Raw genomic sequence first — 24,208 nt, forward strand, 5'->3', positions numbered from 1 at the left:
AACAAAATGAGCTTGAGGAGGCTGCCCTGACCCCCCCCCCCCCCCCGCGTGCTTGTGTCGTCGCTACCACAGCGCCGCGCGCGAGCCCCTGGGTGAAACTCCCCATTTCCAGAAAATGCCAGAGTCAATAGAAATTGGCAGTAAATATTCCACAGTGGCATTTGGACGCTATATAAATCCACACGCTATTGTATTATATCCACCCTCTGGCGCCAATGCCTGGAGTCCCCCTCCTGGCAAACCCCCAAGTGACCCCCCCCCATCATCGGGGTCCCTCCTGGTAAAGACCCCCACAAAAGCAGGCCCCCCTTTCCTATCCCCAAGTCTCGACAGCAACTGTCGGACCCTATGCAGCGACGAGACCCCGAGACCCCCCGTCCCCCGCCGCCTTGGCAGCCTCCCTCCACCCACGAGGTTCTCTCGTACAGAGAACCATCCAGGCAGGGTCAATTAGCCGAGTCCACTCTGCACCAGGCTCGAGGCTAATTACCCCCCTTCGACAACCACAGGCAGGCGTACGGGGGGGAAGGACAACGGCGGAGGCAAGCGGCGGCCGCCACAGCAAAAATTGTGCAGCGTCATCGATTTAAAAAGAAGAGAAACAACAGAGTTAGCGCTCCAGCTGACTGGTGTGAGCTTTCCTAATCGGCTTTACCTAGTGGGGGGGAGGGGGGGGGGTAAAGCAAAGATGAAAAAACGTTGTCGTTTGTAGGGTCGCGTTCAACCGACCGAGACAATGCCTTTGCCGGGGCAGGCGAGCACGACTTGTTAGGACCCCCGCTGAAGCCTCCTCCCGGTTGTAGCCAACGGCACGTCTCCCGACCTTCTCCTCCCGCAGCCGCCCAGTGGCCACCGCCCGCCCGCCGCCCACTAATCCCTCGCAGGCCGCCGCCAACCCCCACCTGCGTGACTCGCCGCACCACTGCCCAGCAACCTCCTTCCCCGCCTTGGCACAGCAACGCCAACCCTGTCCCCCCCCCCCTGCGATGGATCCCCATGTTCTTTTTCCCCCCTCTGCCGACAACCGACTGCCTATTTCTCTCCATAAAATAAATATGAATGCCTGCCGTTTCGGAACAGGGTCCCAAGATGTGAATTGTATTTATACGCAATACAAAGATCCCCCTTCCCCCTGTTAGTCCAGGCTCAAGACTACTTTTCTTCCCGCTCTTCCCATAAACTATTTTTATTTTACCAGGTAAGGCCCACCGAGAGCTCTTTTTCAGAAGCGACCTGGCCACAAATGATAGCTCAACGAAGCGAATTATCACGTGGACATTTCGATCAGCCAAATACTCTAAATACACGTCGATTCTAAATGTGGAGGGAGAAACCGGAGGACCCAAATAAAAATCCACGCAAACTCCAAATATACAGCAGGCATCAGGGTTGGGATTGAACCAATGACCTGTATACCAGGCCAAGGAGTTAACATCTCACAACCACCGTGGTGTCTCTATATAAACGAAACACAGTATATCTTCGAGGAAACGTGGTCGCATTTGGATTCCACGTACGCTCGCTTGACTCAGCCAAGACCTTGGTCCATCGCCGACGTCCGCAGGGAGAGAGACAAAGGCAGCTCTCGCTCGAACCTCATGGGGACCGAATGCTGTCACCGTGAAGGGTGGGCAGAGCGAGCGGGCAGACGAGCGAGAGGGCGGTTAAAGCAGAGAGGTAGGATTGTGCTTGGGGAGCGTGGTTAGGAGGGGGGGCTTTGGGTTGGTTGGTTGGGAGGTGGGAGTAAAAGCGCAAAAACAATGACAGCGGCTCCTCGCAGTCAGGATGAACCACCTCTTCTCGCTCGCCGGGGGAAGCTTTTCACTTCACCGGCTGACAAAGGCACGCTCCCCCCCCCCGCGTCCAGCGCGTGTGCAGAATTAATTTCCATTTGTCACTCGAGGGCGTTAGGTTCATTCGGTCGAACGGTGCGCGGGCGGGGGGGGAGGAAGAAAAAGGCGCTCGCTTAATTTGTCGTTAAGACCTTTCAGCCCGTTAGCGCTCGCAAGCGCGCTTGCGCTTCGTTCATTTACTAAGAGCTTGGCCATTTCTGACGGCGCTTAATTCGATTACGGGCTGCTGTAATTAATGGCTTCGTAAAAACTAGAGCCCCCTCCCCCCCTCTCCCTCACGGGGCTGTATAGATTTACCTTTATTTGCATCGGTGACCAAGGCTATTACGTTTCCTTGCCAAAACCCAAAAAAAAGAACACGCAAGCAAATTAAAGACGAGAATTGCTCTTACAGGTTAAGGTGGCCTCGTCCGAATTGCCAATTACTCACCCGGGCAATCCTCGCTTTAGTCTAAAAAAAGACACTCGTACAGGCCGCTAGACCTCCATTGGGACGTTCCGCCAAAATTAATCCGCGAGAATTTGGGCTTTGGTTTACTTGGCATAGTTTACGCGCCAATTTCCACCGCTTTATATACGCAATAGCCGATGACGAGATTACTTCGCTGCTTAATAGAGGATTATTCACAAAGACCGCACTGCTGTACAGAATCCGCCGTGGCAAGATAATGAGACATCGATTCTCCGGGAGAAAGCTAAAAAAAAAAGGTGTACTAATCAGCTGAATGATTTATTCCCAGCGGCCATAGATGTATTTAACTCGTACTTTTGGCGAACATGAATAATTAAGAATCCTGAATAAAGGGGTCACACGTGGGACTGTGCTACAATGTCGGAACAATTACCGCTATCAGCAGAATGCGTTGGCATTCATGAGTTATCTGAACGTGCCCTCGGAAAGCCCAGGTAACAAGACATGCAATTCAATGCAATTAATATCGCCACAATTGCAAAATGAAACTGGCTACCCGAGTTAGATTCCTGACCACGGCTGACCAGTGACGAGTGATGTTTTGTACCAGTCCTGGGGGTCCCCTCTTAATCAACTTGCACTGGTCGGCGTGGTGAAGTATGGTCAAAATAACCCCGACGACCCACCCGGTGTGGGAAGGCGTTCATTCAGTACTGGATTGACCAAGGGGCTGCATTTTTTTTCACTCGACACATGAAACATTAATAATGTGCTATGAAGTAGGATCACTGCCCAAAACATTAACGAATGTGAGTGGGTTTTTTTTTTGGTTAATTGTGCACCACTGTCAACGCAGCAGCAGCGCCACCAAATAATTTGTGTAAATGATAATTAATCAAACGAAGAATTCATGACACACACACAAAGTAAACCGTCACGTGTTTAAAAACACAGCACACAGACGGAATAGCCGCGTAGGCATCGTCAAATATCAAACGTACTGGTACTTTACAACATGCAATTCCAATTAATAAAAAAAACAAGCAAGCACTAACCTCACCGAGACCTAAACCATTCCGGCTTGCGGCGTCTCCGACCCAGCGTTTGAAGACCCGAGGAGCTAAAAATCACGTTCTCCTCTCGACAGAGAGAGCTGCGGCCGACGCCGCAATGTGGTTCTCAGTGCACAGGCACTGCAAGCGTGGCGCCGTGGTCAGCCCGAACCACAAATAAAGACGGAGGAGAGGCGCCGTCAAGGCGCTGCACACCCCTCCGACTCCCTACTCCTAGACACACATTGGCTCAACCATCTCAATGTAAAATGAGAGTTGTTGCTCGACATCAACGTCAACTATACGTTGCGTTTCTCTTTCTTGCAGAGGCATAATGCAGCCACCACCTGTGGGCACAGCAGACCATGACCTGATTCATAGCGCAGTGCCGCCACCTGAAGACGGCTGCTTGCGTTGTCGCCGAAACGTCGTGAGAATTATTTTATTATGTTTTATTTTTATTATTTTATTACTTCCCTTCTACGTGACTTTACCGAAAAAACCAAGAACATGACCTTCGTCGTTTAATCAACGAGTGGAGGCGGCGGCACTGCGCTATGAATCTGGCAAACAGGTATTGATGCAATGGCCAGAGCTGCCTTCAGTGGCGAATGACATCTGAACGGGTCCTGGGCACCCCCTCCACCAACCTTCTGCTCAAGCAGGTGCAGTGGGAAAGAAAAAAAAACTGAAACGGACTTGTACCGAGTACAACTCCCGAACGGTATAGAATGGAAAAGCCAGAGAAACAGCAGCGCTTGGGCGTCAGGAGCCCAGAGGTCACCAATGCCCCCGCCACTGCGCCAGTTTGCACCGAGTGTGTGGCGTGATATTTGGCAAGTGTCTGGTAAATTCTGTGGCCAATTGCCAAAGCGCGCGTCCGTCTTCCAAGAAATTAACGGCTCTGATCCTGTGACGCCACTGGCAAGAGGAGGAAAATTGTTCGGCGTTTGACGCAGTTCAAATACCAGACGGTGAAAAACTCATCACTATGTAGCATACAAAATAACAATAATCATAACTTTAAACTTAACCACATTTTCCATTACAAGAGCTTATAAGCTCATTACGTTAGCACCGGTTTAAAGAACTGTGATGATTATATGACATTAAAAGTTAAATACATATTTAAAAGTGGTATTCCTTTCCAAATTTTGTAACTGTTCTTCAACCATATGTACGAAATTAACATAAAAACCTACAGACAGCAGTGCATCACCCTGTGTCAGAGAACAACCCCAGCAGAAAACATCGTACTCCTGGTGAAGCCACTTCAATAGGAATATGTATCCACACCAGGGCTGCACCGCGCATATAACCTGCAAAGAGTGTTTCATTACATGTTAAACAAAACCTTTTAAATTCTCCGGAGTGGGAATGAGCCAAATCGAATTTTAATAAAACCTGAACATTTTATTTATTTCTTCTTTATATATATGGTCACTGGTGACTGGGCCATTAAAAAAAAAAACACGTAAAAAAGTATAATCTGCTAGCCCGCTGTGATTCAGGACGATGGCTCTTTTTATCCATAAGAAGTTGTTTTTTGGGTTAGATCGCGTAATTATATAAATGCATCGTTAAATCCGCCACCCCCCCCCCCCCGACACAGCCAACTAGCAAGGTTTGTCACGTAAACAGAACGTGCCAATTCGTTACGAGTACAGCACACCGGTGTGTTGGAGAGCAGAGCCACAACAAATTACAATCTGACTACGACGCTCTTTTTAGTTTTTCCCCAGCACATGTAACCAATTGGAGGTGGTTAATTGGGCTAGAACCCCAGTGCGTTAGAGAAGTAGCAGTCCTAATAGCTCCAACGCAAGGCAAAGCACGCTCCAACGCACCACCATCACCACAGATGCGAGCGCCTCGCACAGCAACGGCGAGGAGTGGCCGTAGCTCGGCAGCCGCGGACAAATGTCCCGATGAGCGCGCTCATCATTGTTTATTAACGTTGGTGGAGGGGTGGGGGGGGCAACATTCCCTTCCTAATGACGCTCATTACCACGACGTTGCGGGAACGCTCGGGTAACGAACGCGCTCGCCCGTGGCTTTTCGTAGACGGCTCTCGGGCCAGGACGTCGCCCGTGCGACAGGAAACGTCGTCTCGACGGCGCGGTTTTTGCCGCGCGCGCGTGCGTGTGGCGATGACAGGGTGGGAACGCCTTGTACGAAAGAAAACGAATTGGCCGTGTTCGGCCGCGGGGATTGCATACGCGGGACCGCGCGGACGCGCGGCAGGAATCCGAGCGCCGGCGGGTCGTCCGAATCGGTCGGCGGGCAGCAGCGAGAAGCGGCGGCGGCGGTGGTTTTACAAGCCAAGTTGCGTTATTTCGGGCGAAAGTCTTGTACAGCAAGCACAGAAACGTGGTAGGCGAGTTGGGTTTCGTGAAGCGTGTTTTAAATAACGACGGCGTCGAGCCGGCACTTGGTTCGCACAAGGAGCTGTGTGTGTGTGCGGACGCGCAATTCAAATATGCCGATGACACACTCGCGAAAAGAAAGGAGGGTCAAACGGTGTGCGCGCAATCAGACTTAAAAGTAAACCTGTTTTAAAAAAAAAATAACCCTGTAAAAATAAACTTCACAAGAAGGAGCGAGAGAGCCGTGGCAGAGACGTATTTACATTACGCGTATGCAAGTCCACGGTCGTGCAGAAAATCATCGACCCGGTGAAACATAAATCTGTTTTGGGATTTGACGCGAGCACATAAGGTGCTGAAGACACAAAGGGAGAACGTAGCACCTAGTTCGACTCCTGCTCCAGGTTTTCTGTTGCGATGGCTTTCCTCGTCATTTTACAGATTTGAACACTCCGAACTGCATTAGGTGGGCAACGCATTAGGTGGGCAACGCAGTGCGCGTGCGCCTGCAACTGTTAACTCGTGCTAACGACGTTATCAAGTGTGAGATTGAAGCCACGGCAAAACGGCTGGAAATGCATCGCCCTTGCCGGATTTTGCCGGACTGTCGGTGACGGGGAGGCATCGGCGGCGCCTTCGCCAAACGTCGGGCGAAAACAGAAACATTCGGTCAAGAAGCGCGCGCATCGAGGCCCGGCGGCATCTCTCAAAAGTGGACAAACACGCCAGAGCGTCGAGCAAACGGGGCGGCTAGCATCCCAGCGACGACACAAACACATGGGGGGAAGCGGTGGAGGGTTGGAGATCAAATTTCCGCACACACGCCACAAATACGGAATACAGCACCGCCAAGAGCACAGCGCGACGGGACGGTCGCCACTCTTCCATTTGGCGACGACGCCGTAAAGCGTAGGAGACAAACTGTTCGCGTGTATTCCCGCTTGTCTATATACGCACGCACACAGACAGAGATCCCCCATATAGCGCACACAGGCTGTTGGGGAAAGTGCTGTTAGTGAGCGCCTACGAAGGCCGGCATGGCACACGAGGCGACGGTGTGGACAGCCCAGCATGAAACCCGGCCACCTTTGTCTCCCCAGTGTTGATATTTTACAAGCTGCACTAAGTACTCATTTTAGGCAGTCAACTTAGCGGGAGGTCCAGGATCGGTACCGTTGTTGGCCACGGGTCGGGCATCGAACTCAGGTTTGCCGGGTTCATAGCAGAGTGCGCTAACCATCACTCTACCGCTCAACGCAAATACAATAGATTCCCCACACAGCCTACAATTGCTGTTGGTGAGCACCTATTAAGGCCGGCACGGCGCATGAGGTGGTCCGCGGCCGGCACCACTCCACACAAAAACAAACAGACGTACAAGCCGACGGACCAGCAACAACCGAGTAAACCTCAGCAGCTAAATCACTCACCGGGACACAGCGGCGGCGGCGGCGGCGGCTCCGAGAGCGGTTTCTCTGGGGGGTGCCGTCGGTTTGAGCGGAACGAAGCGGTGCGCGGGATCGGCGCTGCGTGGAGGCGTTTTAAGTCCGAGCGAGCGCCGCACACGGGAGCCGTGCGCACGACCGCTCGCGCTGCCGTTTCTTGGAGCGAGCCAGCAGCGTGTGAACAGCGTGAAGCCAGCCTATCCCCTTTCCCCCCCACCACCACAACCCACCCCCCACCAACCAATTCCACACCCATTGCCTGCCCCGCCAACCCCCCCTCCCCCTGCTATCCCATCCATCCAGTCCACCCATCCATCCGACCCACCCCCCCCTCCATCGCTCAGCATCGCCACCACCACCACCACCCATCCCCCCTCCCCTCCACCCACCACCTCTTCCCAACCACAGATCGCTAGACCCACCCACCCTCCTACTATTGCCGCCACCACCTCCAGTAGCCCAAGCCCTCCCAGCAGTGCACTCCCCCTGGTGTGTGTGTGTGTGCATGCGCATTTGTGATGTATATGTGTGTGTGTGTGCATGCGCATTCGTGATGTGTGTGTGCGCACCACCCATGCGTGTGGGGCTGATCACAGTTAATGCGTTGCATTGTGCGCGTGCGCACGTGTGTGTGTGTGTGCGATGTTTGTTCTTTTTTTGTGTGCGTGTCGTGTGTCTGTTGGTGACTGGTACCAGCGGTGTCAAGATCGGCCTCTGTGGAGGAGGCTCGTGAAGGACGCTACTGGGCAGTTGGAGGCAGTATCCCTCCAACAAAAATATGGAGGGCAGAGGATCGACGCTCAACAATGAGCGGAGCGCCGGGCGGATAGAACGCGGCAAAGTTGGCACGGTAGGGGGCACAGCTGGTACATCTGCGAGTCATCTCGGTCAGTCAACCCATGGCTCCTGGGTCTGTCGCGCGACCTGTTAGCGAGCCAACTCTTCACTTGGCCTCAAAGTGCACCTAGCCTGGCACAAGTGCTGTGGTCATGTCACTGGTACTTAGTGGCGAATGGTGGCTGTTGTCCGTTTTTTGCACGTGTTGTATTTCTGCACGTCTGGTGCGAGTTTATAAAAAGTTTTTAAAGCCAATATTACGATTCGTAATCGTGTTTGTGTTGTGCCTCATTACGTAGCCGAAACACAAAATCTATAACGAAATCATATTCGTGCCTTTGTGTTGTATACTTGCGCGAGTCTTGGCATGGGTCTTTGTGTGCGTGTTTTGTCATGTGCGAGTTGTTTCTGTGTGTCTTTATGTAGGCCTGAGTGGTTTTTGTCCTAGTTTCTGTGTGTGCAACTGTGTGTTGTGTTTTCGTGCGAGTCATTGTATCTGCATGCGTGTGTGTGTGTCTTTGTCTGTGGTGTGCAGTGTGTGTGTCCAGCAGTCTACATGGCTATAAGGAGGATCTTTGTTTTCTATGTGTGTGCGCCTGTGTGTGTGTGCGCGAGCGAGCGGGAGCGCATGCGGGGCGTTCACGCGTGCTTGACACACGGCAGGATTGATTGGCGTTAATCTTTTCACACCCGCGCTTTCTCCTGGCACAAGACAGCTCCAGTAGGGGGTGTGGGAGGGTGGGTGCGAGTCCACGCAAAAAATATCTCTGCTCTCAAAAGTACACCTAGCCTGGCACAAAGCGCTGTGGTTACGTCACCTTCGCTTAGCGGCACACGGAGGCTTTTGTGTGTGGCATTCTAGAGCGGTGGGCACACAGTGGTTAGCGTGCTGCAAAACTAAACTGGCAAATTCCGTTCCCCGGCCTAAGCCAGCATTCTAGATTTGAAGCTTTCGTGACTGCAAGGATTCATATTCTTAGGTTTTTTCGGTAAAGTCACGTAGGTAAAAAATTAAAATTAATAAAAGTAAAATAAAAATCAAATAAAAATCACGATGTTTCGGAGGCAACACAAGCTTCCGTCTTCAGGTGGAACCGTCACAGCACGATAGCTGTATCAAGTGAGTTTTTAAAATTTATTTTACTTTATTCATTTTAATTTTTTACGTAAGCCAGCATCACTGGCGATATCTCAGCTCATCCTGGACCTACCCCTATGTGACCCGAGTGTGGCCCTGCCCCCGCCACCCATTGCGCAATGCCCGGCCCTAAACAAGTACTGGCTAACTGCTCCAGCAGTCTACGCGTTGGGCTATGGTTCTCAGATGCGTCAGTTTCCGGGGCACCGAAGCCGTGAAAGCCCCCAGCAATCGTGGAGCGAAACGTCGGACATCGTGCGGAAACGACAACAGCACGCGGTACGACACGGCTATACAGCGCAACCACGGGGGGGGGGGGGGGTCAGGGGGGGGCATCTTTCTTTGTCTCGTTCGAGTGAAACAGCTTTAAGGGGTGGCGAGGCAGGCGGGGACCAGGAGATTGGGATGAGAGATGAGGGTGGTGGCAAGGGGATAGGAGGACGTGGGAGGAGGGAGGGGGGAGCAGAGGGGGGAGAGAGAGAGGGCAGTGAGGGCAGCCCAGGGGGGGGAGGGGGGGTCACAGCTGCATCGTTTAAAAGAGAGACACTGGGAAACCAGGAGGCACTTGTGTTTGCTCAGCGGCCTCCTCGGACCCAACAGCTATAATGTTACGGGGCCCTCCTTTGTCGGCACACAAACGTTTAGCTATTCTTTTCAGCTCTCTTCAAAGGATACAGTAATCGCAAACAAACTCCAGTGTCAACACCATCGGGTTCTTTTTTGGTTAACACGTCGGGTTGCGTTGCCCCAACGATTGTATTTCAAGGCACCTCGGCGGCCGTACCTTTTTTATTGGAAAAAAAATCATTATTTCAAAACAAGATTCGCGGTTCGTTTTTAAGTTTTACAACGGAAAAATACTCGGTCACGATGATTTTTTTTTCACCCCCACAAACTGACGATCCTGGGAGATGAATATGGGAGGTTAAAGTTGAATGAACATTAGGTTATTGTTGTTTACAGATTTGTGTTAATCCACCGCTGGATGAAGGTCCCTTTCCACGCCGTACCAGTCATGGGAGCTAGTTTGACTATACTTCACCACGCTGGTCAGTGCTGGTTGGTAAAGAACGGGGTGGAGACGACCTCAAGACCGGTTCCGATATCACTCACCACTCATGTTAGCCGAACTCATGTTTCCGAATTCACGGCGCAGTGTGCTCACCGCTGCGCCACCACTCCTCTATTTTAAATTAACAACGCGCACACTCACCGCCTTGTTCATCGTGCGATTGTCATTCGCACGAATGCCAAACGGCCCTTGCTGGATGCATATTTCGGGCCGAGCCAACCTAGGGGTGGAGGATCAGCCTTCCCCGGGTGTGTTAGAGGCTACAAAGGAATGTGGGTCAATAGGTCACGAGTGCAGTTGTGCCAGGCCACACAACAAAAACAGCTTCACTCTTGGCTTTTTCAACCGATGACCCACTAAGCTGGGCTTTATAGGAAAATTAGTCACCCACTCATTGACATCTGGTTCCTGAGTAAAAATGGCCCAATCCGTCAAATGCCAATGCTTTATTATTCTGGTTGAACACAGCAGGAGTGAGAAGAACCCCCCCCCCTTTTCAAGGATGGCCCTGGGCTTCACGGTCGGAGTCTTTCTTTCCCCAACCATCATAGGCGATGATTAAAAGAAAAATGAGAACTTGGGGGATCAATGACGAAATGTACAATGGCTTATACCCTAACGAATGACAGTCAAAAAAAAGGTATTCAATGAAGAGGAAAGCCAGCTGATGGCGTTCGTAAACACTTCTCAGGGGGGTTCGGATACACTCAGCTCTGGCCACTGAGATCCTGGGTTTAAATCCAGATTTCAGCAGCCGTGTAATTCAACTGGATAGGGGCAAGTGCAGCGGAGTTAGCAAGAGTCTCTTGGCCTGACCACCAACAACGAAAACCCATCGTGCAACGTTTGGTTTTCACTCTTTAAATGTGGCTACATTCCAGCTCCGGGGAATGAGACAAGGTCAGTGTTGACTGCCATATCATGAAAATGTCTTGGTACAACAAAGACACGTGGGATGTCAATGTGCCCCTGAGTATTTGGGGAAGAAAGATTTATTGAAAGGATCTCAGGCGTAGTTCTGTGACATGTGCTTCTGCAGGACATTCTTTTAACACACGAAGGTTAGCGCTGCTCTCTTAAAGAGTTCCAAACAAGTATAACCCGTAAAAACAAAGTTTTTCACTATAAATTCTCTATATGCGTGGCGGCTAGAGTCCTCTCGTCCTCTGGCTTGAGATGGCTGCCACCTATGGGTCAGATGATTGCATTGCACCATTAAGCAATTGGTAATTAAATATAATATTTTTGTCCTAAAAAGTGAAATATTTTGGAAAAAAAATTTCACGAACATTAATTGTCACGCACAACGAGTCTGTGTGGAAAATGTCAGCTCGATTGGATCACGGGAAGTGGGTTAAAAAACGACCGAATGATTTGCACGGTCGTAATCAAGCAAGCGAACTTAATATAAAGGATTAAAAAATGAAATACAGCGCAATTGCAATAAACTTTGGAACTAAATAACGATTATTAAAATAGAAAAAACCCAAACGGGGTGGGGGGCTGCAGCGGGAATTGAACCATCACTTTTGGCACAACCTGGCTCTGGTGGACACGCCGATGACCACCGCTAGGCTATTGATGAGACGCGTGAATAACACCCTACACAAAGGCCATCAAGGTGAACAATCGCACACGCAACACATTCATCCAATCTAACATCTACCCTCTTTTGCTTAAAAAATGTCCTTTAATGATTTATCTCTCTCTCTCTCTTGGCAAGCGATGCGCTACGAGGCGCTGCTTGCTTTTGCTGTGGTGGGGTGGGGGTGTGACCTCATATCAATCTCTCCCCCCCACAACCCCAGCTTTCACTCCACCCCAACGCAGACCTCCCTCCACACCCCCCCCCACCCATCTCCTCCCCCTCACCTCCGAGCCGTTCTCTCTCCCCGACCGCCCCAGCATGGATCAGCACGTGTCCTGAGGCGCAGCAGAGAAATGAAATCGATTTTTTTTTTCGCCAGTGCAGCGATCGGTAGCGCGCTGTCGATCTGCTGTCCCCTCGCAGCACTGGCCCAGAGACGTTTGAGCCGGTCTCTAGCCCGCCCGCCCGCCTGCCCCCACAACCACCCACCTGGGCTGCGAATGGAAATTTAACTAAAGTAGCCGGTTTCGCTCCCCAAAACCTCAAGCCAGACGCAAGCCACTGAAGCGAAATCTTATGATCTGCATCCAGTTGCTTTTATCCACTGCGCCACCAGCCCACTTTTGCGCGCGCGCACGCACATGAACACACATGCGCCCGGACCACCGGTGCCACCATGCAGTGCGCAATGCAAGCAGGCAAATGACAGGTTTCGCATCTCCCGCTGCCTTTGTCGGGATGACGATGAAAGGCGTTTGGATGAAGGGATGGTTTTTTTCCTTCCCCGCAGCCCCTTGGCAAATTAAGCTCGTGACTGTTTTGCTTTCAATCGTACAGAATTGTCATTAGTACTTTCTTAACACCAGTGTTGATTATTCGATATTGTACACGCCGCAATTATTACTGTGCTTATGTGCACAGGAAAATTTTACGGAGTCTCAATCCTCTTTTTCTGGAGGGTCCTGTCAAGTTATTTGCAGGAGGGGGGGGGGGGGTCAATGTTGCTACATGCATAATCCTAATTGCAAAATTTAGCAACCAAGTTTGTGCTGCTGGACGACAAAGGCCTCTCCGAGCCGTTGCCATCACTCACGATCCCGCGATGCAATCATCTATTCCAGCACCGGCACATTAGCCGATTAAAAAAAATATAAAAAGTCGCTCCATCTTTGCACAAAAAGCAACATCATGGTGGAACGAGCAACTAAAACAAAAGGGACACGTACTTTTATGGCGTTCAACCAGTGTTTTCTTGGGATTTGTACGGTTATTAAAATCTATTATTCCAGTCAAATCAGCCAACGCGGAGCTGAAGGGATGCCAGCAGAAGAACAGCTTCTGTGTTGGATCGGCCATCCCCCGCAGAATTCATTTATTAGGCTCTCGTTGGATCGGAAATAAAAACGCATTTTTTTTTGGTTCAGACTTAATGACACAGCTCCAAAGTGTTATTAATTACTGGACAAAAGTCTCCCCAACTCCCCCAAGCCCTATCGGCCAATGGGGAACGTTTGACCACGCTTCCTGATGCTGATCAGAGCCGCTGGTTGGTGAACGGGGCAGACCACGAAGACCAGTTTGGGTATCGCTCGCCACTGAGGTCAGCTGCAGCCAGCGGTCACACCTCACGGTCACCGGGTCCACTACACTGCACGCGCGCTAATAACTTCTGCGGCCACTGCTACGTATTATGTAGAACTTCTTTCGCACTGGATGTAGCCAACTGTGCTCATCGGAGGTGCGGGGGAAGGACAACAAACTAAATACAAAAATCACTTCTAAACTGGTCCACCATAGATAACTGTGGTCGACCGGTATTTGTCCTTACTAGGACTCATCAGCACAGTATAGTCACCAATGCTCACCAATGCTCACTGGTGACTTTACCCCCACTTTCCAAAACGGTTAGTCGTGCAGCAGCAGCAGCATTACAACAAAGATCACACGAGCAAGCAGGACGACCGCCACTCGCCGAAAAGCACGGTCCAAAGCTCGCCGCCGTATTTTTGGCGGAACCCGTCGGATTTTTCACGGTCGACCGCCCAGCAGATGAACGCAACCTTGTACACACACACATATATATAAACCGTCACGGAACTTTTCTCCTGGCCAGCGCGCGCAGCTGGCTGCCCGGTACCGAAAGCAAAAAAAGAAAAATGGTAAAACGACGGCCCAGAAGTAACTTTCTCGCAGCCAATGGCATGTTTCAAAAGGGGATGTCAGTGTGTGTGCGATCGTCCGCTGTTGTTTGCACGAGAGGCGAGCGAGGCAGATGGACAGAGAGAGACAGAAAATCTATTCCCCCCAACTTTACAATGGAGAGCAAAGAACAGAAATCTTTCTCACGGTCCGTAGAAAACCCAAACTTCTATGGCGGGTTGGAAAAAAAATGCACATTGACACTAAACCACAGAGAAGGCTTAAAGCTTAATACCTTCCCACAGCACAGGGGTGGGAACCTATGGCCCGGGACTTCATTTCACACATCCCGCGGACACACGGAGGGCCTACCACCACCTCGAGACAGCCTGCAAACAACGATATGTATACACCACTTCAAGCATCTTAGCCGCACTAATCAGCTATTAGAGGGGAGGTTAATTACCACAACGGACAGCAAAGCTGTAGTTCACATTTTAGCTCGCTCGGTCACTTTTGGTCACTGGCAATACGGGGAGCGGCAGTGCAGCGATTAGCGCACTGCGCTAACGAACCCGACCATCTGAGTTCGATTCCCACCCAGGGTCACACAAGTGACGATTATCTGAACCGGTCCTGGGCCTCCCCTAGGTCGACTCGGCCTCAAATGAGTACCCGGTGCTCTGTGCAAACATCACCACCAGGGAGACAAATGTGGTCAGGAGTGGTGCTGTTCACCCACCCCCTGGTGTACTGCGCCGGCCTTCATTAGGTGCTCTCGAACAAAAGTTGCCACAGAAGTGTGTTAAGGCTAAACGGGGGATCTTTGTCTATTGTGTGGCCCCCTGACAAAAAAGGTATTGAAAGTTCTACTTGGCCCTCGGTAATGCTTGAACCTGGCTGTTAACAATAATAATACTTCTGACTGCGTTGGTCAAACTGGTTGGTGACAGCTAATAAATTATACGATTTTGTGTGTTTTGCTATTGAGTAGTATGTTATTTTTCCACAGTATTTGGACTTCTGTGAAAAAAGAGCTTCATCGGCTCATCAGATTCTTCCAGGCTAAATAAAGATTACGATTCTGATTTGATCCACAGTCATTATATAGCAGAAATGCAATATCACTATAAATGTAGTGTTCAAGTCAACAAAAATAGGCCTTATTTCTCAATACCAGGCCTGTTTATGTATTTTTTTTACCTGCACCAATACATTTTAAGACGCAAACACACAGGCACATATAACGACGGCAAAGATTTCCGCGGTCGCGCCACACGGTTTCTTCGGTGCGATTTAGGCGTCATAGCACGCATCGTTCGGCACGAGGTCCGACGTTTTGCTGCACGTGCCGCCGGGAGGATCAACTCCCCTCCCCCCCCCCCCATGGAAGTGCCGACACTTGTCGGAGCAAACACTCCACAGCCAGCAAAAGACGCCCCCCCCCCCCCTTAGCTTCACGGCAACAAACATGCTCTACGGTATCATAGCTTTAAAATAACTCTGCGACGGAGTCACCCGTCAAGCAATTAGAGGGCAAACAGCGAGGGCAGGCACATCAAACAGGACGTATAAAAATACACAACCATCCATCGCTGCAACAAGGGCACGTGGAGGATACGGCTCCGAGTTGCCTATGAAAGAGGGGCCCGAAAAAAAAACAATTCGCGCTCGCAGAGTAAAATCTCTAGAGGGACGGTGGCGGCGGGCGGCTTCGACTTTCATGCTCGCGGAACAGATGTGAGCGAGCGAGCGAGCGATCGGCCGGGCGGGCGGGGAGTCGGAGAGGAAAGACATCGTCGCAGAGATCCACAGCTGTCATCTATTGCGCAGTCAAAGAATGAGATGCGGAGCGAGGGGGAGGCTAAGGGGGTTGGAAGGGGGGGTGGTGGGTGAACCGAGACGCACGCACGCGCACACACACACGCCCAACAGACCTTCTATTGTCTATCACAGCCTTCGCAGGGTCCCCAAGAGGCCACAAGCACACACAGTGTGCCACGTTTCTGTGGAGTGAACGGCGGGTGGTGGGGGGGGAATGAGAAAATAAAAAAAACTGACAACTGCAAAGAAAGAAGATGAAGAATTTTTTAAGAATGCGCGCAAAATACCCGGCACCTGGGAGCTGATGAACTTTGGGGGGTGGGGGCTGGGTGATAACGATCTGGAGATTATTTTAAACGCTTATCGGGTTTTTTCTCTGGCAAGCAAGTGGATTGGAGATTTTAAAAAAATTCACGTGTATCCCTCTTGACGTTTTAAGGAAATAAACAAAAACTAAATTAACTTGTGAAAACGTACAGGGCGCGAAGATGAGCGGTTAGAGCAGCGAGTTATGAAATTGGATGGAAATCCACGTTGCGAGGTCTAGGATCAATTCAAGTATCAAAAGCCTTGAAAGTCACACATCCCGCGGCCCTGCGGGAACATAGGCTAAATGTCCTGGGAGGAATCAGATGAGCTATGAGGCTCTGATTCACAGATGTCCCGATCGGGGCGAGTCAGCAAGGTACAAATATACCAGATAAAAAAAGACCCCTACAGATGGCGGCAACGACGCAGAATAAATCAGGCATCGCTCGCCACTGATGTTCGCCACAGCGGGGGGAATCGCACTCAGGTCGGTCGGGTTTATCGTGCAGCGCGCTTAACCACGACATTGCACCTCGCTCACTCTCGTACAGACCCTGCCGACTTCACACGTCCTTGCCCCAACGTTCTCGAACGTCGTTGCAACATGTTACTGCGGGCTGCCCGGCTGCGTCGACGCAAACAATTCCTTCGCGGTTCAATCCAGGTGGCGGCACAGCTTCTCCGGGTGACATCGCGGGCAGCAAGAGAGGCGAGACAAAAACACGGCGGTCGAGGGTTGAGCGGCGATTTAACGGCGCGCAACTCCCCGTGCCGAACGCCACGTGGCCCGCACGCGGAGGAGCTCACTTTAAAAGCAAGCGAGGTCGTCACCACAAAGGAAGAGCGCACGTACACGCAGGCGCGCGTTCGTTATAAAAATGTCATAAAAAAACGCGACTTCACGCCACTCGAATGAAGGTCCGAGCGGTTACCCTAGGCACATCTTTTAAAAAACGAATATGAAAAACCGCAGCGTGAAACTTTGTGGTTTGTTATTTTTTTTACCAAATATTTTTTAGGCCATCGTGCTGTCAGTGTCACTTTTATTTAAACTGATTTTTATTTTATTTAACCAGGTGAAGTCCACATAGCGAAATAGCTCTTCTTCAAAGGTTACCTGGCCACAAATGATAGCTCATCACGGTGACTTATTATAATCAAACGAGGGAATTTATAATAAATTATCAGTCAAATCATCTGAAAGAATGTTGTTTCTTAACGTGGAGGGGGGGAAAAACCACAGGAACCCAGGAGAAAAATATTGTGCACACGACCACCACGGGGAAATCGTGAACTCCAATTATACAAGCATCGTCAAGGTCAGGATCAAACCCACGACCTCCTACATACTTGGCAAGGGAGATATCTCGCCACCGTAGCACCCAGCCGCCTTTGTCTCCCAAGAAGCGATGTTTTCGTACCGCACCAAGTACCTGATTTGAAGCCAAGTCGACCTAGGGGAGGCCCAGGACCAGTTCAGATAATCGTCGCACATCTGTCTGCCCAATACAGGACATGCTCAACACAGAAGGGCAAGTGAACAATGACTGTGAACAAAAGAGGGCCATGCATGTCTGGCAAGTTGTAAGATGCCTATCTACTAGTGAGCGTCCCAATGTGAATTTAATTAATTGAATCAATCGCCACTGCTTAAACGGGTTGCGATGCTGGATTTTGACCTCGGGCTAAACCACCTTTGGCTAATCTGTCTTGTCAACTCCATTCATGGTGAGCGGAGTTGATGGTGAGCGGATTTGATGGTGAGCTGAGTTGATGCCTCGGCCCAGAAATCAATGAGGACACACAAAACACGGCACACCAAATTAGTTTTTCAAACTGAATTTTCGCTACATTCCAGCTTTCCCGAGTTCATAATATTCGTTTGCCCGCCACATTAACGACGTTGTTCTCTGCGACAGAGCTCATGGCAAAAGTAATAATGATTACAATTTATAAAGCAGCGTAGACAAACAAGGCCACTCGAAAGGAATCTCAGAAGCAGCCTTAAAACCGACGGATCCATCTTATTCTCATCGTGTGTGTGTGTGTGCGAATATCGATAAAACGCAAGAAATTTTTGTTAAACAACCCCGCATCGTCGGACGCCTCTCCCGAAAGCCAAACACGAGGCTCCACGCAAGGACACGGGGGCCGCACGTGCAACGCGGGAGAGGTCACACGAGCCCAGCGGAGGCATCTCTCACACAGGCGGCCCCCTCTACGTGGTGCCGCACATGGCGAGATCGCGTCATGCCCCCTTTAAAAAAAAAATTTGCTTCCACACTCGACGCCCCCCACGACAATTCTGCGAGTAGACCGATGAGTGCTGGTGGGGTGTGGTGAGTGGGGGGGGACATTTTCCGACAGATTGGCTGGCTGCTCACGGAGGCAAGAGGGGGGTGGGATGACAAAATCGCTGCCATGCCAAATAAGGTGGGGCCCTGTCCTCCCTCCGCCACAGACTCAAAGCAGCCAGCCACCACCTCCACAACCTTCACACACACACACTCAGCCAGAAACCATGCCACAACCTAAACCCTCCATACCATCCACCAATAGACCCACAGTGCCTACTCACGCACCCAATCCACCTACATACCCCCAATTACCTACCTACTCACCCGCCCACTTCAACACGAACCCACCTACCCAAACCACCCACACAACCTACACCCACCCTCTCTCTCACCCACTAATAACACCCACCTACTGAAACCACCCACTAATAAACCCACCTACCTACTCACCTATCTACTCACCTACCGATAACCTCAGCCATAACCTCACCCACAACCTCCAAATGCAATGTCCACCCATTCATGCCAAACCGTCACCCTCACAGCACTCTGGACTTAGAGCATTACACGACCCGTTCCCCACCCATCCACACAAATTCATCCAGCCACAGCCTCCACCCACACGCAACCCACCCACCAGCCCGCCCGCACACCAAACCCATCGCCCTCACAGCACCCCGACTACAGCAGCCCGTGACCCGCTCCCCACGCACCCGTCACTCGCATACGAAAGCTGTTCCACATGTCAGAGAGCCCACATGGAGTTCTTTTTTTTTCACAGACACGGCAGTCGGTTTTGTGTTAAACAATCCGTCTGTCCGTGCGTGCGCATTATTATGTACGAGCACAGGCAGGCGTGTGTGTTTTCTTTTTAATACAAATAGTTTATAAATAACTTATCCAAATTCGCTGTTTTGCTTTGATAGTTGTAAGGCAGCCTACCTCCCCAATGTAATTTGGATGAGCAACTTGCTTCGCAATGTGAGGTTAAAGCGAGAACAGAAAATACTTGCGAAATTTCATGGTTGAGGTCCCGGCCTAAACACCCCATTTGTCCCACACATGTTAGCCGGATTTTTTCCTTGTTTTACAAAACTATGCCTAACTCTTCAACTAATGCTATTTTTTTTTTAGACGAACAAAAAGAGAGTTTAGAAATTCCTAACACAGCATACGATAAAAAAAGGTTAAACATTCTCGGTGTCACAATCTTTTTAACCCGAGTCAAAGTTCAAAAGTCATACGTAGCTCATCATCAATACGACAGATGCCATAGGTCCCAATGGTGCCGTCCAGTCAGAATGAGCCGTAAATAAGTGATACAATGGAAATGACTGCTATGTATGTTCGCACCGTACGTAGGCAACCGTGCTAATCGGAGGTGCTCGGTAAGGACAACAAACTAAACACGAAAAGCAGTTCTAAAAAAATTAGTTTTCAATCTTGATTTTAAAAGTGCATAGCTCCGGTGGCTTCCTAATATCGGAAGGAAGAGCGTTCCAGACGGCCGCAGAAGCGCATTTAAAAGCGCACGATGGCCAGCCAAAAGCCGCTGCGAGGATGACCGGACTTTGCGTGACGGTTTATTCTCCTTGACTCAAGTAAGAGTAACGAATGACACAATGACTTGCACGCGGACAAATTGGATTGCTTATGCTGCACCATGCTGTTCCGCAAGGGCAGAGTGGTGCAAGACAGCTGAGGGAGGCACAAAAGGCCAAGCACACATGGACTGTGAGGTTATGTATTTTACGCAGCAGGAGCTATAGGCGACTGCATGGAGATCCGTCTCGTTCAAGGGGCTGGGGCAACCTGCGGCTCTTCAAGGACTGCCTTGTGACGTTATTTATTAAGGACCACCATCTTTGAATTGTGGTTATTGAGGTTTTTTTTTCTTACGAATTTTAGTTTCTGACCCCTGTTCCAGACGAACCCGGCATCCTGCGACTGCCGCACAACGCCCTCGCTTTGTCTCATTTCATAAACCCACCAACGGTGCGCGCGCGGCAAGGCAGTGTTGACCCGCACGATAACTACGAATTCGAAAAAAAAGGGCTCCTCTCCTGTAATTTTGGTTGCAGACCCCTGGGTGTAGTCGTATCTCCGAACACAGCGGGTCCCGGAAGGCATCAGTTCACTACCGCCTCCCCTCCACCGCCTCCCCCCAAAGCGATTCCATGAATTCCATTGTTGTTCCGGGTCACGATTTCATTAAACAGAGTTATTATCACTCTTCTTACTGCTATTATATTATTATTATGATGCTCGTGTAAACCAGGAAAACCTGCCCTCAGTGAGTCTCATGAAGACTCTTGCTCAGGAGGTTTCCTGCGAGAACATGTGCAATCGTGAGGTGACGATTGCGTTGCGGTTTCCCCAAAATTTTCAGTGAAAAGAGGTGCCATTTTATATTCTTTGGTTCTTTCGGTAAAGTCACGTACGTAGGTGAAAAAATAAAATATATTTTCTCAGCTACGTGACTTTAAAATATTTTATTTTTTCACCTACGTACGTGACTTTACCAAAAGAACCAAAGAGTAGAAAATCACGTAGGTGAAAAAATTAAATATTTGTATTAAAAAATATATATATATTTTCACCTACGTATATATTTTTATTTAAAAAAAATATATTTTATTTTTTCACCTATTTGCCAAATTTTGACCACGACGCCGATCCTTTAACCCAGACGGCGTGCGGTAGGTTACGGCAAATACACCAACACTACAACACTTTTTGATGGTGATCGATTCTTGCTAAATCATCTGTATTACATATATAGTTTACTTTGTTTCATTGAGAAGAACTCCATCGTGCAGTGGCAAGATTGTGGCTAATGAGTATTATATTATAGCAAACAACAAAAATTATACGTTGCCAATCTTGATTTGAAGCTTTCGTGACTGCGGGAATCCATATTCTTTGGTTCTTTCGGTGAGACAATCACAGCAGGGAAACTGCTGTGATTGTCTCACCTGATGACGGCCGCTTGTGTTGCGATCGAAACGTCGTGATCTATTATTTTCTACCTACGTGACTTCTACATTGTCACGTGCCGACCAGAGAAATAAGCAAGCACTTTAAACACGAAACACAACTACACAGCGATGAATCGTCGTGTAAACATGACGAGGAGGTTTCGATTTAAAGCTTTCGTAACTGCAGGGATTCATCTTCTTGGTTTTTAACCGAAAGAACCAAGAAGATGACGAGGAGGGTTTTGGGAGAACATTTTTTCTTCAACGACAGCGCGAAAGAATGCGAGCTTCTGTCACGGATGGGAGGGGGGGGACGAGCCGATTAAAAAAAAATCGCTCACAATCCAGCAAGACAGGGAGCGCGTAACCGCGCGTTAAATCAGAATTAGAACATTTATTGATACTGGAGGAATCCGATGAGCTATAACGCTCTCTTTCACAGATGTCCAATAGGAGTGAGTAAAAACGTTACAACAACAAACAACACAAAAAACACGATAGTCGTGCAAAGTACAAGAAAGGTAAACAAATCACCCAAAAGCATACAAATACAACTAAACCATCCCCATCCTACCTGGAAAACCTCACTGAAGTGTTAACTTACTTTTCAGAAGCGACCTGGCTACCCACAAATGACAGCTCAACAAAGTGGACCCATCATTTGGACACTGATAGCACCAAAATAATCTCAAGGCATGCTTCCAAATGTAGAGGGGGAAAAACCGGAGGAGCCTCCACCGCCCGCTGTGCCTTCCTCGCTAAAGCGCACACACCGGTCTCCGACGATGCACACACACACGCGGCGCCCTTCTCAAAGCAAAGACGGCACACACGTTGCACCATGCAGAAGGAGCGCTACACACAACAAAATCGTTAAAATGACAGCCCTTCACCTTTAAAAGCTGGTATTTTTTTTTACGCCTGCACTAATCATCTCGTAATACCACCGCCCCCTGCAAATAATGTTTCAGTTTTCGTTTAAAAAAAAACAGGGCAGAACAGTTTGACTGCGGTTTGCAATTTACCACACTTTAGCCAAACATATGGATTACAGGCCGACGGACTATACAAAATATGTACTTTGTGCTTTATTAAAGCAATAACCTGTCAATCAGCTGACATACACCGCTGCTCTGCTTTGCCTTGGGCAAACAGCTTATGGAGTACAAGCATCTGTCTGCACTGATAAATCCATATCTATTTTTTTTCATAGCAGTGGCCAGGAAACCGGAGCTAAAACATAGATCAACGGTGGCTCGGCAGTAAATTTAACCCCTTCCGTGCCCGGCTCTCCCTCCACTCCACAGCACCCCCCCCCCATCCCTGCCCGACTACCAAAGACAATTCTCCCACGGGAGACCCAGGGCCGGAGAACGGCATCAAATTTTCACACCACGAGGACGTCGTTTGGTGAGGAATGCGTGTCCTTCACGCTGCAGGTGCGAGACTGAAGCCGTCCCCCCCGTCATTGATCGTCGCTGAGTGAACGATGTTCCGAGCAAAGCGCTGGCTGGCTGGCGTCAAAAACTCTTATTTCGACTAAGGTGAAAGTCACACCTAATAAACTAATAGTTGTTTTTATCAATGGGACACCTTTTTGCCAATATAAAAAAATTATGGAAAAATAAGAATAGGTTTTACACTTTATGGCAATAAAACAGGTGTTAAGACGTTCAAACACCAAACAAACACCTTTTTTCCAATAGTTGTTTTGTTTCTTTTAAAAATGCAGATTTTACATGTCAGCGATTGGAAACATTGTTGGTGATCCTGACTGTTTAGAAAAGTAAAGTGGGCTTGGGGCTGGACACGTCGACGGAAAGAACGATGGCCAACAGCCAAATGGAGGGAATTCTACAACTGCAGAGTTGGAACGATGAAAATCGGCTCGTGTGCGGGAGCTAGATGGTTTGTGGCGTCTTTGTTGCGATAGTCAGAAATGGCAATGGCTTAAGAGGGAGACCTTCATCCAGCAGTGGAGGGATCATGGCTGATCTGGAAGGATTATTCGATTGCATTTAAATGTTTATCAGTGTTCGTGCTGGAGCGGACGTATCGCGGGAGGCTCGTTTTTGCGACGCCGGACAAAACGCAACCAAAATCGCATCTCATTTTCATTCATCGTAATAATGCATTAATCCTCACGTGCGATTTGGCGCAAGCATCACGAGCCTTGATAATCGCTCTTAAAATCGACGTCTCGGGACGCAGCGTTACCACGACCTTACTTCCGCACCGACAAATATTTTCATTTTTTATTAAGAAAAAAAAATAAGTGCAATCTGCTCTTCGGGGCAGGGCTATAGGTTGGGGGCAAAGCGTGAAAAGGGGGAAACTCCGGAGAGTCCAGGAAAATCTGGGAGCCCTCGGCCGTAGCTGGAAGGTGCTCGCAGGGCCAGCAGCCACGCGCACGAGGCACGGAACGAGCAAGCGTCCACAGGACGCCGTTAAAAAGGTGACTCCCCACCCCGCCCCCCCCCCGACTCGTTCGAGGTCGGGTCGGGAGGTGGAGGGGCTGGGAAGGTGGACGGGACGTGGTGCGGGAGAAAAAAAAAAGAGAGAAATATAAATCGGATGCGCCGCGGCGCGCGGTGTGTTTACCGCGCCGGGCGGCCATATCGATTTCTGGAGCTGGACCGGCGCTGGGCCACGCAATCGATAGCGCCAACACCGACGGAATCCTTCGTAAATAGAGCGGAGGAGGCAATCCGGTCCGGGTTCACAGCCCGGGGTTTAGCCATCGCGAGCACGCGCGTGCAACTGCCCTCTCGTCCCAAACGATGCATGTACGTTGAACTTCTGTATGCACCATTCGTAGCCAAACCGTGCAGTCGGAAGGTGCGGCTGCAAACGCGTGTGTCCCAGAAGGGACGATAGCGTTACTAACAATGACAAAAC

At 49.9% G+C, this 24,208-nt stretch overlaps 1 protein-coding gene across 2 annotated transcripts in view; it reads right to left on the reverse strand.

Moving 5' to 3' along the window:
* Window positions 1–24,208, reverse strand: part of RGMA (repulsive guidance molecule BMP co-receptor a) — a 103,240-nt gene that overhangs the window by 33,049 nt on the left and 45,983 nt on the right. Inside the window, exon 1 of one of the 2 annotated variants that reach the window (XM_078879280.1) lies at window positions 7,114–7,325. The exons of the other annotated variant lie outside the window; for it this stretch is intronic. The gene's annotated coding sequence lies outside the window, so the exon portion shown is untranslated. Of the gene's footprint in view, window positions 1–7,113; window positions 7,326–24,208 lie in introns of those variants that run through there. 2 annotated transcript variants of the gene reach the window in all.

Source organism: Lampetra fluviatilis, chromosome 53, assembly GCF_964198595.1.
Source record: "Lampetra fluviatilis chromosome 53, kcLamFluv1.1, whole genome shotgun sequence".
Classification (NCBI taxonomy): domain Eukaryota; kingdom Metazoa; phylum Chordata; class Hyperoartia; order Petromyzontiformes; family Petromyzontidae; genus Lampetra; species Lampetra fluviatilis.